Here is a 10,253-nt window from a genome sequence, read left to right on the forward strand (position 1 = left end):
TGATATGTACATATGTATGTGTGTGTATATATATATATATATATATATATATATATATATATAATGTGTGTGCGTGTATATATATAATGTGTGTGTGTGCGTGTATATATATAATGTGTGTGTGTGTGCGTGTATATATATAATGTGTGTGTGATGTGTACATGTATATAAAGTGGGTGTGAGTGCAGTACGCTATAGCTGTTGTATTTATTTCAGTCGTAGTTTAAATACTGCAGATTTTGCCAACGGATTTAGTTGTGGAAAATCCGCAGAATAAAGGCTTTTCCATACGTAATGGCATTGCTGCAGAAAATTTCTTCGGAAAAATCGCTCCATTTCCTGCGTTTTTCTCAATGTTGGGAGATGGTGATATCTCCTCTGAAAAACGCAACAATGCAGTCCTCCTTTCCGCAGCAGGAATTGACATGCTGCAGTATGAAAAATACGCACTGCAGGTCAATTTCTGGTCAGAAATTTTACGCAGCATGTGGATGAGATGAGACCCACTCTGCTGCTACTGTATTGTGCTACGTATTTTCCGTCCGCAATTCCGGTCGGAAAATACGCAGCAATTCCGTTACGTGTGGACAGGTTTGAACAAATCTCATCCACACGCTGCGGAAAAAATGCTCAAATTGACCTGCGGTGCGGCATATCATTTGTATTTGCGTAAACGCTTATTTGTTTCCGGTTTTCCACATTTAATTCAGTGGGAGGTAAAACCCGCAGCAAATAGCAAATGATGTGGTTTTTTTTCAGCGGAAAAGCAGTGATAAAATACAACTCAGAAAATTTTTCAAATCTTATACTTACCCGGAATTCTGTTTCTTCGTCTGGGCCAGCCTCCTGGAATGACGTTTCATCCCATGTGACCGCTGCAGTAAATCACAGGCTGCAACAGTCACATGAGATGAAACGTCATCCTAGGGCTGCAGAATGTCTGACGGAAGCGTCGCCATGGTAAATATCCATTTTTTTTTTATGCTTAGTTGAAATCAATGGTTATGCAAATGGGAAGCTATGGCCTAGAAAGTGTTTTTATTTTTCAGTCAAAAAAAGCGGTGTAAGGGCTTGTTTTTTGCGGGACGGTTTCTAGTTGTTATTGGTACTATTTTGGGGTACATGCGACTTTCTGATCACTTTTTATTCTATATTTTGAGAGGGGTGGTGACCAAAAAATAGTGATTCTGGCATTGTTTTTAGTTTTGTTTTTTTGCGGCATTCACCGTGCGGTAAAAATAACATCATAGTTTTATAGATTGGGTTGTTACGAACGTGGTAATACCAAATATGTGTACTATTTTTTAACGGTTTTATTTTTTTCCTATAATAAGAGACTTATTATAGGAAAAAAAGCTTTTATTTTTACACTTTTGTAAAACATTTTTTTTTTTTACCTGCAGCTCTGATCGCTGCTAGAGTAGATTACACTACCTAGGTAGTGTAATGTATTCCAACTGTCAGTGTGACGCCACACTCACTATGACAGTTAGTCTACGAGGACCAGCAGAGGCTGGTCCTCATAGGCTTCCATACATGTCCGTTGTCTGGCCCCCGGGAGCCATCAAGCATCAGCAGCCCCCACAATTGCATGGGGTCTGCCAGGGGCGTAACTAAAGGCTCATGGGCCACGATGCAAAAGTTCTTATTGGGCCCCCCCCGCGCAAACTTCTCATGGCCGACGGTCCGCAGCTGAAGTGACCTAAGTGACCAGACAATGCAGCACTAGCAGCCAGGGGCGTCACTAAGGTCTTAAAATGTCAGGGGAAATAGCCCCAATACATATGTGTCCCCACCCCAAAAAAAAAAATGTATATGAGACAGCATAGCATATCTATAGCACTACGACCCTATCAACTATAGATAGGATTAGATACAGTGGCTCAGCAGACAGTATCACACATGATAGGATTAGATACAATGGCTCAGCAGACAGTATCACACATGATAGGATTAGCTATAGTGGCTCAGCAGACAGAATCACACATGATAGGATTAGATATAGGGCCCAGCAGACAGTATCACAAATGATAGGATTAGATACAGGACTCAGCTCGCTGACATTGCAGCTCCAGTGCTGGACCCAGGAAAGGTAAGAATAATAATTTTGCTTCTTTATGTGTTACTGGTTATTTTTGTGTGTTTGTGTTTTTTTTACAGGTTTGGTTGTTGGACTTCGGATTCGAGGACGACTTCAATGTCAGAATTTTTTTATTGTCAATAAAATTGTTAATGGGGGTTGTGTTTTTTTATTTCAATAAAATATTTTTTCGATGTGCTTGTATCTTTTTAAACTTTATTATCACCGCCTTAGTAATGGCCGCTGGCTGATTGGCAACCTCCATTACTAAGGCGGGGCTTAATGTTAGCCGGTGCAAAGGCCAACACTAACCCCCATAATCATCCCGGTACCCACCGCCACCAGGGGTACGAACCAGTACCCGACCATCTGTAGTGACGGGTAGGCACCGGGGCGGCCGCAGGCTGGTAGTATTAGTCTGGGGAAGGCCAAAAACAGTGGCCCTTCCCACCCTGGTAATGCTAGGCTGCTGCCGCTGTGTTGTATCTGGCTGGTTATGAAAATTGGGGGGGACCCCACATCGTTCTTTCCAATTATTTTTTATTTTATTTTTTTTAAATGACGTGGGGTCCCCCCCATTTTTCATAACCAGCCAGATACAATAAAGCAGCAGCAGCCTAGCATCACCAGGGTGGGAAAGGCCACTGTTTTTGGCCTTTCCCCTCCTGATGATACCAGCCTGCGGCCGCCCCAGTGGCCGACCATCACTACGGGATGGTCAAGTACTGGATCGTACCCGGCTCTTCCCAGCACCCCTGGTGGCGGTGGGTACCGGGGTAATAAAGGGTATTAGTGTTGGCCTCTGCATTGGCTAACACTAAGCCCCGCCTTAGCAATGGATGCTGTCAATAAGCCGGCGGCCATTACTAAGGCGGTAGTAATATAGTTTAAAAAAAAACACAAAGACATAGAAAAAATATTTTATTGAAATAAAAAAAAACACACAACCCTCATTAACCATTTTATTGATAATAAAAAAAATCCGTCATCGAAGTAGTCCTGGAATCGATGTAGTCCAACGACCGAACCTGTAAGAAAACACACAAAAAAAAATAAATTAGTAACACATGTGTTAGGCTTAGATACAGGGCCCATGTGTGATACGTGCTGTGGGATCCTGTATCTAAGCCTACCACAAGCTAGGCTTAGATACAGAGTCCAGCAGACAGTAATCTTATACAGTATAAGATTACTGTGTGCTGGGGCCCTGTATCTAAACCTATCATGTGGTAGGCTTATATACAGGGCCCATCAAACAGGATCACATATGGGCCATGTATCTAAGCCTAACATGTGATTGGCTTAGATACAGGGCCCAGCAGACAGCATCACACAATCTGTGATCCTGTCTCATGGGCCCTGTAAGCCTGCTACATCGTAGGCTTAATGGGGTTGTCCAGTCCCTAAACATTGATGGCCTATCCTCAGGATAGGCCATCAATAGCTGATGTGTCGGGGACCGACTCCCGGGACCCGCCAATCAGCTGCTTTGAAGGGGTCGCAGCACTCGTACGAGAGCTGCTTCCCCTTCATTTCACTTACTCACTCACACTGTGAATCGCCGACACCGATTCACAGTGTGACCGGAATGAAGAGGAAGCAGCTCTTGTACGAGTGCTGCGGCCCCTTCAAAACAGCTGATTGGCGGGTCCCGGGAGTCGGACCCCGCCAGTCAGCTTTAGCAGTCAGGGCTACTAATCTTACCTTCCTCTTCAGCCGCGGCGGAGGTCCTGTCCTCTCGATATTGTGCGCGGTGCATAGCGTTGTGACGTCATGCGCTGCGCACAGCGCTTGACGTCAGGACCTCCGCTGCGATCCGGAACCAGGAAGGTAAGTACAGTCTGTTACTATAGTAACAGGGGCCCGCGGCCTGAGTTACTAAAGTAACTTTTTATTGATGTGGTGCGGGGGGCTGTGGGCCCCCTGCTTCGGGGCCCGGTCGCAATTGCGACCGCTGCGACCCCTATAGCTATGCCACTGGGGGCTGCTGATGTGCTACAAACCCCCTACATGCGAAGATCGCAATCGAGCTCTGCATTTAAACGGGTTAATTGCCGAAATCAGCGGCAATAAGCCGCTGATCGGCAACAGTGGAGTGTCAGCTGTCAGGGACAGCTGACATCCAGGTTCCCGATGCACACTGTCACAGACACTGTCGCCGACAGTGTGCATCACGAAAGGGCAGTGACGTCCTGTGACTCTGACAGGAAGTCTATCAGGAGGCTGGTCCTGATAGGCTTCCGTACATGGCAGACACGGAGGCCATTACTTGGCCTCCGGTTGCCATGCTAGCCATCTGCAAACCTCATGATTTCATTGTGAGGTCTGCCGATGTGCTAGAAACCCCTAAATTGTGGCGATTGCAATCGATCACCGCAATTAAGGGGTTAATTGCCGAAATCAGCAGAATAAGCCACTGATCGGCATACAGTGGAGTGTCAGTTGTCAGGGACAGCTGGCCTCCCAGTGCACACTATCGCCGACAGTGTGCACCAGAAACTGCGCAGTAACTGTACGTCAATGTGCGCTAAGACACTGGCCACCTGGACGTACAGTTGCGTTGTGGTGCGCCTAGGGGGTTAATATTTTTTTACACTCTTAAAAATGTATCTACCTTTTTTTTTTTTTACACATTTTATTAGTTACCTTAGGGGACTTGAACCAGCGATCATTAGATCACTGGTACAATACACTGCAATACATGGATGAGTTGCGGAAACAGCATAACTCGCTGAGCTACGCTGTTTCCATAACTCCCATAGTAGTGAATGGCAGTTAAAAAAGCAGCGTAGCATGCTACGCTGTTTCCGTAACTACTATTCTGTTCTATGGGAGTTACGGAAACAGCATAGCTTAGCGAGTTACGCTGTTTCCGTAACTCGACCATCTACGCTGTTTTCGGAGCTACAGAGTTCCGGAAACAGCGTAGCTCGCGGTGCTACGCTGTTAACATAACTCCCATTCACTTCTATGGGAGTTACAGAAACAGCGTAGCTCAGCGAGCACTCGGCTGTTTCCGTAACTCCCGACCACCTAACCAGGAAGTGGCCGGGAGACAGCAGAGCGAGTAAGCTAGAACAAGGTTTAGGGGGCCCCGTTCTAGAGATAGGTGTGGGTCCTACAGGTGGGACCCGCATCTATCTGACATTTATGGGAAGACCCCCTATAAATGCAGCGGTCGCTATTGACCATGGCATTTAACTAGTTAAACGGCCAGGAACAGCTCCATCACTGTTCCTGGCCGTTAAAGTAGTGTGTCAGCTTTAAAACACAGCGGACACCCGCAGTGTATGGAGCGAGCTCAGTGCGTGAGCCCGCTCCAAACATCATCCCCTCCCTGCTCCATGTTGTGCTGGCACATCATGTGTCAGGAAGGGGTTAAGTAAGAAGCGGTCAGGGGGCGCTGCCGGGTCCCTCAACTGCCAACTTCAAGCCACAGGGACTTTTTAGCAAGATTTATTCTTGCTAAAAACTGCATCTTATAGTCAGAAAAATACGGGAATAATATTCAAACATGAATTCTCTATATTGACGTAGGCACTAATATTTTTGTTTTAGAAAATTGTTATATAGATTATATACATATTCCACAGATTCACATTTCTTATGTTAAAGAAGGCTTGTCACCTCTGTAGACTGATTCTTTTTTTTCTGGAGGGAGAAGATGGAGGGAGTGCCCCCTTGTCTTTATAGGGGATTTTACATAGACTAGATAGGAACTGAGCTCATGAGCACACAGAAGCCGCTGTCATCCAAGCTGTCTGCGGCTTAAATGTGTAATACATAGAATATATATATTTTTTTTTAACAAAAACACAATACAAAAGTTATTGAAATCAATTAATAAATGATTTTCTTTTTTTTTTTTTTAAATTACCCCAAAGGTGTACAGAACTTTTAGTTCTGGTTTCTTCCAGATTTTTATGATTGGTCAACAGAGGCAGGCAAATTTACGCTTGTACTAATTATTTATTTTTTTTCTCCTTCAGATTTTTAGTTACTGTGGAGAGTTATACATCCCTGCAATTCTAGTTCCAGGCTGGTAAATCTCTGGGATTGTGAGGAACACGTACTATGTGATCTGGCAGTATTTGCAGCCCATTGCGATGCATATTATGACCCAGGAGATTTGTTTGCAGCAGGCTTTCAATCTGTGGCCAATTTCCCCAACTGTATAGGCGCCGCCGATGGTAAGCACATACAGTACGTGTGTAGCAGCCACTGCATTCAGGATCGCACTACCTAAACTACTACTTTTCTGTGGTCCTGATCCTGAAGTATTTTGCGATTGACATAGGCACCTATGGGGACTTCCAGGCACTACTGACATTAAAATTTGTGTGGCAAGTGCTGCAAGACCAGGTGAATTTTCCACCCCCAAGATCTCCTCCGGCCTCCACGCATTCAGTCACCTTCATTATATTACTGGATGCCGGGAGGAGATTCCACAATGCCCGGCTGAGCAAGGCATGACACTTTGGAGGGCACCTTTAGGATCATGGCCTTCTGAGTTAAATATCGATCTTTTTATATGCAACTGTGAAAGTACATAATTTCCCAGACATTATTTTACCAAAAACACACCTTGAGAAGATTGTACTTCTGTATAATCTTGATTTCGCATTAACATACTTATTTCATTATTCCAGGGGTGCTTTTGATAAAGTTGCGCTGTTACCTCATTGGATTGGGTCCCATGGTACATGAAGTAGCTCAGGGGAAACACCTGTATGGTCATAGGCGCCTCCATGTGAAGCCTAGGTTATAATTTGTTATAATTTGGAAATATCTGGCTGGCTGCACCTTACCCCCGGCAGAGACAGCTTTTTAGCGGAGATTTCCATACTAATGTATGTGATGCGACAACCATTTTAATGCTTTTCGATAAATTAAAAATATACTATTGCAGAAACTAATTTAAATGATAGTGTGCAACCTCTATTGAAAAGTAGTACAATAATTCAATAATACATCTTAAAATAATTAAAGGGGTAGACAATTCCTTTAATTATTTCTGTCTTAGACTAACTTGCGTCATAGACTGTGTGTGCGAATACTCCTTGAAATCAGAAATAGTAAGAAGAGGACTAATGAATTCTATCAAACTCTGTTGAACAACAGCACAGCATGTTTCCTGTAGGGGGAGCACTGCCATGTGCTGTGTCATCCATGTTTTTACACTACTAGGCTTTTGCTTCCAGTGTGGCGGATTCTTCCTGACAGCTTTCTTCCTGTCTGTTTGTAGTGTACGCCTCTTAGCCTTTCACCTGTCCTGTGCACTGGAGAAGATTGGTTACTCGATAACTGAAAGTCACATTGTGCTCCATTCTTGCATTGGCTATGCCGCCTTCACTCCTTATCTTTTCATACATAGAAGGAGGGGGATCTGATAATAGTCATAAAGTCCATGGCTCGCAAACACAACCTGTGACATTTGTCTCCTATTATGTGACACAGTTCCTGCTTACTGAGTGTAGCTTCACATCAATTCCTCCCTTTGGCTGTCTTTTGAGAGGTAAAGTAAAGAAAGAGTCCCTCAAAATTCTCTACAATCCACTGCATTGCTAACTTTAATTTTGCACATAGGTTGTTTAGAAGGACAAGCCATAGACAAATCATGTAATTCTCAGTGCAGTCCACTACTAAATGTAGTATCTATTAACATAGATTTTCTACTTTTCTCTGTCTGGTAAAAAGATTTATTATCTTTTATTTTATGATACACGTGGCTTCTGAATTAGCCAAATTCTTAAATGTATATTAACAGCTAATTGGAAGATTTTTAATTTATAATGACGTTAATCAAACTAAAGTGCATTCGCATTGAGCATATCTGTACAAGTGGCGCATCCTGATGTCAGAACGTGGACGCCATAACGTGATATAGGTCAGAAATTATAGATTATACTGAATCAGCTCTGGCTGCAGCTCTGAACATAATAATGGGATGGATCTGGGTACTCCTCTCTTTAACTGCCCACCTCCTTCCCAGTTCTTCCCTTCCCAGCCCAGCATACACTTCCTTTCATATCAATCAATCCCTTCCTCTTCTTAAACCAGATTCTGCACATTTGGCGCTGACAAATTGCATATAAAAAAATATTTCTTTAAAAAAAAAAAAGTGTGGTACCTCCTCTCTGTGCAAGTGATGAATTGCAGACCTGTACTAGAAGTTGTGGTGGAGCAAAGAAACCTGATCTGTAACCCTATAAAAGAAAAGACAAGAAAGGAGCAACATTGAAAAGCTATTTAAAAGTAAAAACTCAAGAAAGGGTGCAGTCACATGCAGCAGGTTACTTGCGGTAAAAGGCACTGCAAATGACCGTTTGCAAGGGAGGCGCTTTGGATCTTTCCTTGTCGCTTTCAGTAGGAGACTGAACCTACAATGGGCATGGTATGAGTCTCTACTTGCCAAAGCAGTTGGGTTGAGATATATATATATATACATACACACACATCAGAAATCTATGGGCCCCATAAAGTCAAAGCAGCGGGGCCCCCCTAATTACCAGTGGGGGGGTTGTCAACGGGAAATGGTGAGAAGGGTACTGGGGTGAGACGCAAGCTGGCGGTTCTTTAAAGGGGCAGGGCAGGGGCTCTGTCTGGGAACAAGGAGGAGAGACTAGGAGGCAGGGTATCTGTGGGCAGGGGGCTACGGCCTGCTGCAGACAGTCACCTGCATTTGCGGACCATGCTCCCATTATAAAGTGTGGAAGCACGGTCCGTAAAATTAAAAATTAGGACGTCCTATTATTTGTGGAGCCTTTCTACGGCCCGGACACCTTCCCGTAAATATACAGGAAGGTGTCCATAAGCAATAGAAATGAATGGGTACGTACTTTGCATTCTGTAATTGCAGATCAAAGTTACGTCTGTGTGCGTGGCGCCTAAGACTGCAGAAAGTGACAGGGGCGGGATCAGGGCCAGGGGGATATGCATCGTGACAGGGGCTCTGGCTCTGTGGAGGGGCAGGTGGGTGACAGGTGGATGGGGGCAACATAAAAGCAATGCACTAATGCTGCTGCTTTTACACAGCAGAGTCACTCACCAAGTTGCAGTGCAGGCTGCTGCTTCTGGCTCCTGCAGACTCAACGATCTTTCACCGCCTTGTCTTCTTCACATCCTCTTCGCACGTCCCACACGTAACCTGCATAGACACCAGATACAAAATGAATTTATACCCCTGACCAGATCCTTAAATTAATTCAGATACCCATCCAGATTCCGAAACTAATTCAGACCCCTAAATTAACTTACATTCCCAATCAGACTCCCATATTAATTTAGTCCTCCGACCAGACTCCTAAATGAATTAAAACCCCCATTCAGACCCCTAAATTAATTTATACCCTCAAATAGACCCATACCTTAATTTAGACCCCCGACCAGACCCCTAAATTAATTTAGACTCCCAATTAGACCCCTACAAAACTTCAGCCCCCAACCAGACCCCTAAATTAATTTACGGCCCCAATCAAACCCCTACATTAGGGTTCACATCATGGTGTGATCTGGTCTGCTGGGCCCTGTATCTAAGCCTACCACATGGTATTCTTAGATACATGGCCCATGTATGATCCTTTCTGATGGGCCCTGTATCTAAGCCTACCAGATAATAGGCTTAGATACAGTGCCCCAGCAGACCATAATCTTATACAATATAAGATTACTGTCTGCTGGGGCCCTGTATCTAAGCCTAACTTGTGGTAGGCTTAGATACATACATGGTCTAACATCGATGACGGCTTTTTTCATTTCAATAAAATATTTTTTCTATGTCTTTGTATTACTACCGCTTTGGTAATGGCTGTTGTTAGATTGATACCGTCCATTACTAAGGCAGGGCTTAATGTTAGCCGATGCAGAGGCAAACACTAGCTCCATTATTACCCCGGTACACACCGCCACCTGGGGAGGCAGGGACAATCCAGTACCCGACAATCTGTAGTGATGGTCGGGTATTTTGGTGGCCGCAATCTGGTACTATTGGGCTGGGAAAGGCCAAAAACTGTGACCCTTCCCACCCCGCCTGCTGCTGCTATGTTGTATCTGGCTGGTTATGAAAAATGGGGGGGACCCCACATCTTTTTTTTAATTATTTTTAAATAAATTGGAAAAAACAACGTTTCCCCCCCAATTTTTCATAACCAGCCAGGTACAACATAGCAGCAGC

The 10,253-nt window shown here is 44.2% G+C and overlaps 1 protein-coding gene and 1 long non-coding RNA gene across 2 annotated transcripts in view; one reads left to right on the plus strand and one right to left on the minus strand.

The window, feature by feature from the left end:
* Positions 1 to 7,088: 7,088 nt before the first annotated feature.
* On the minus strand, positions 7,089 to 9,545 carry LOC142742385 (uncharacterized). Its single transcript, XR_012881367.1, has 3 exons — positions 9,129 to 9,545; positions 8,211 to 8,286; positions 7,089 to 7,359 (listed from the first exon to the last, which is right to left on the minus strand). It is a non-coding gene; the product is annotated as an uncharacterized LOC142742385 (long non-coding RNA).
* Positions 7,516 to 10,253, plus strand: part of LOC142742384 (retinol dehydrogenase 7-like) — a 45,167-nt gene continuing 42,429 nt past the window's right edge. The window contains exon 1 of the mRNA XM_075852079.1: positions 7,516 to 7,595. The gene's annotated coding sequence lies outside the window, so the exon portion shown is untranslated. The remainder of the gene's footprint in view (positions 7,596 to 10,253) is intronic.

The sequence above is a fragment of the Rhinoderma darwinii genome, chromosome 2 (genome assembly GCF_050947455.1).
Source record: "Rhinoderma darwinii isolate aRhiDar2 chromosome 2, aRhiDar2.hap1, whole genome shotgun sequence".
Taxonomy (NCBI): domain Eukaryota; kingdom Metazoa; phylum Chordata; class Amphibia; order Anura; family Rhinodermatidae; genus Rhinoderma; species Rhinoderma darwinii.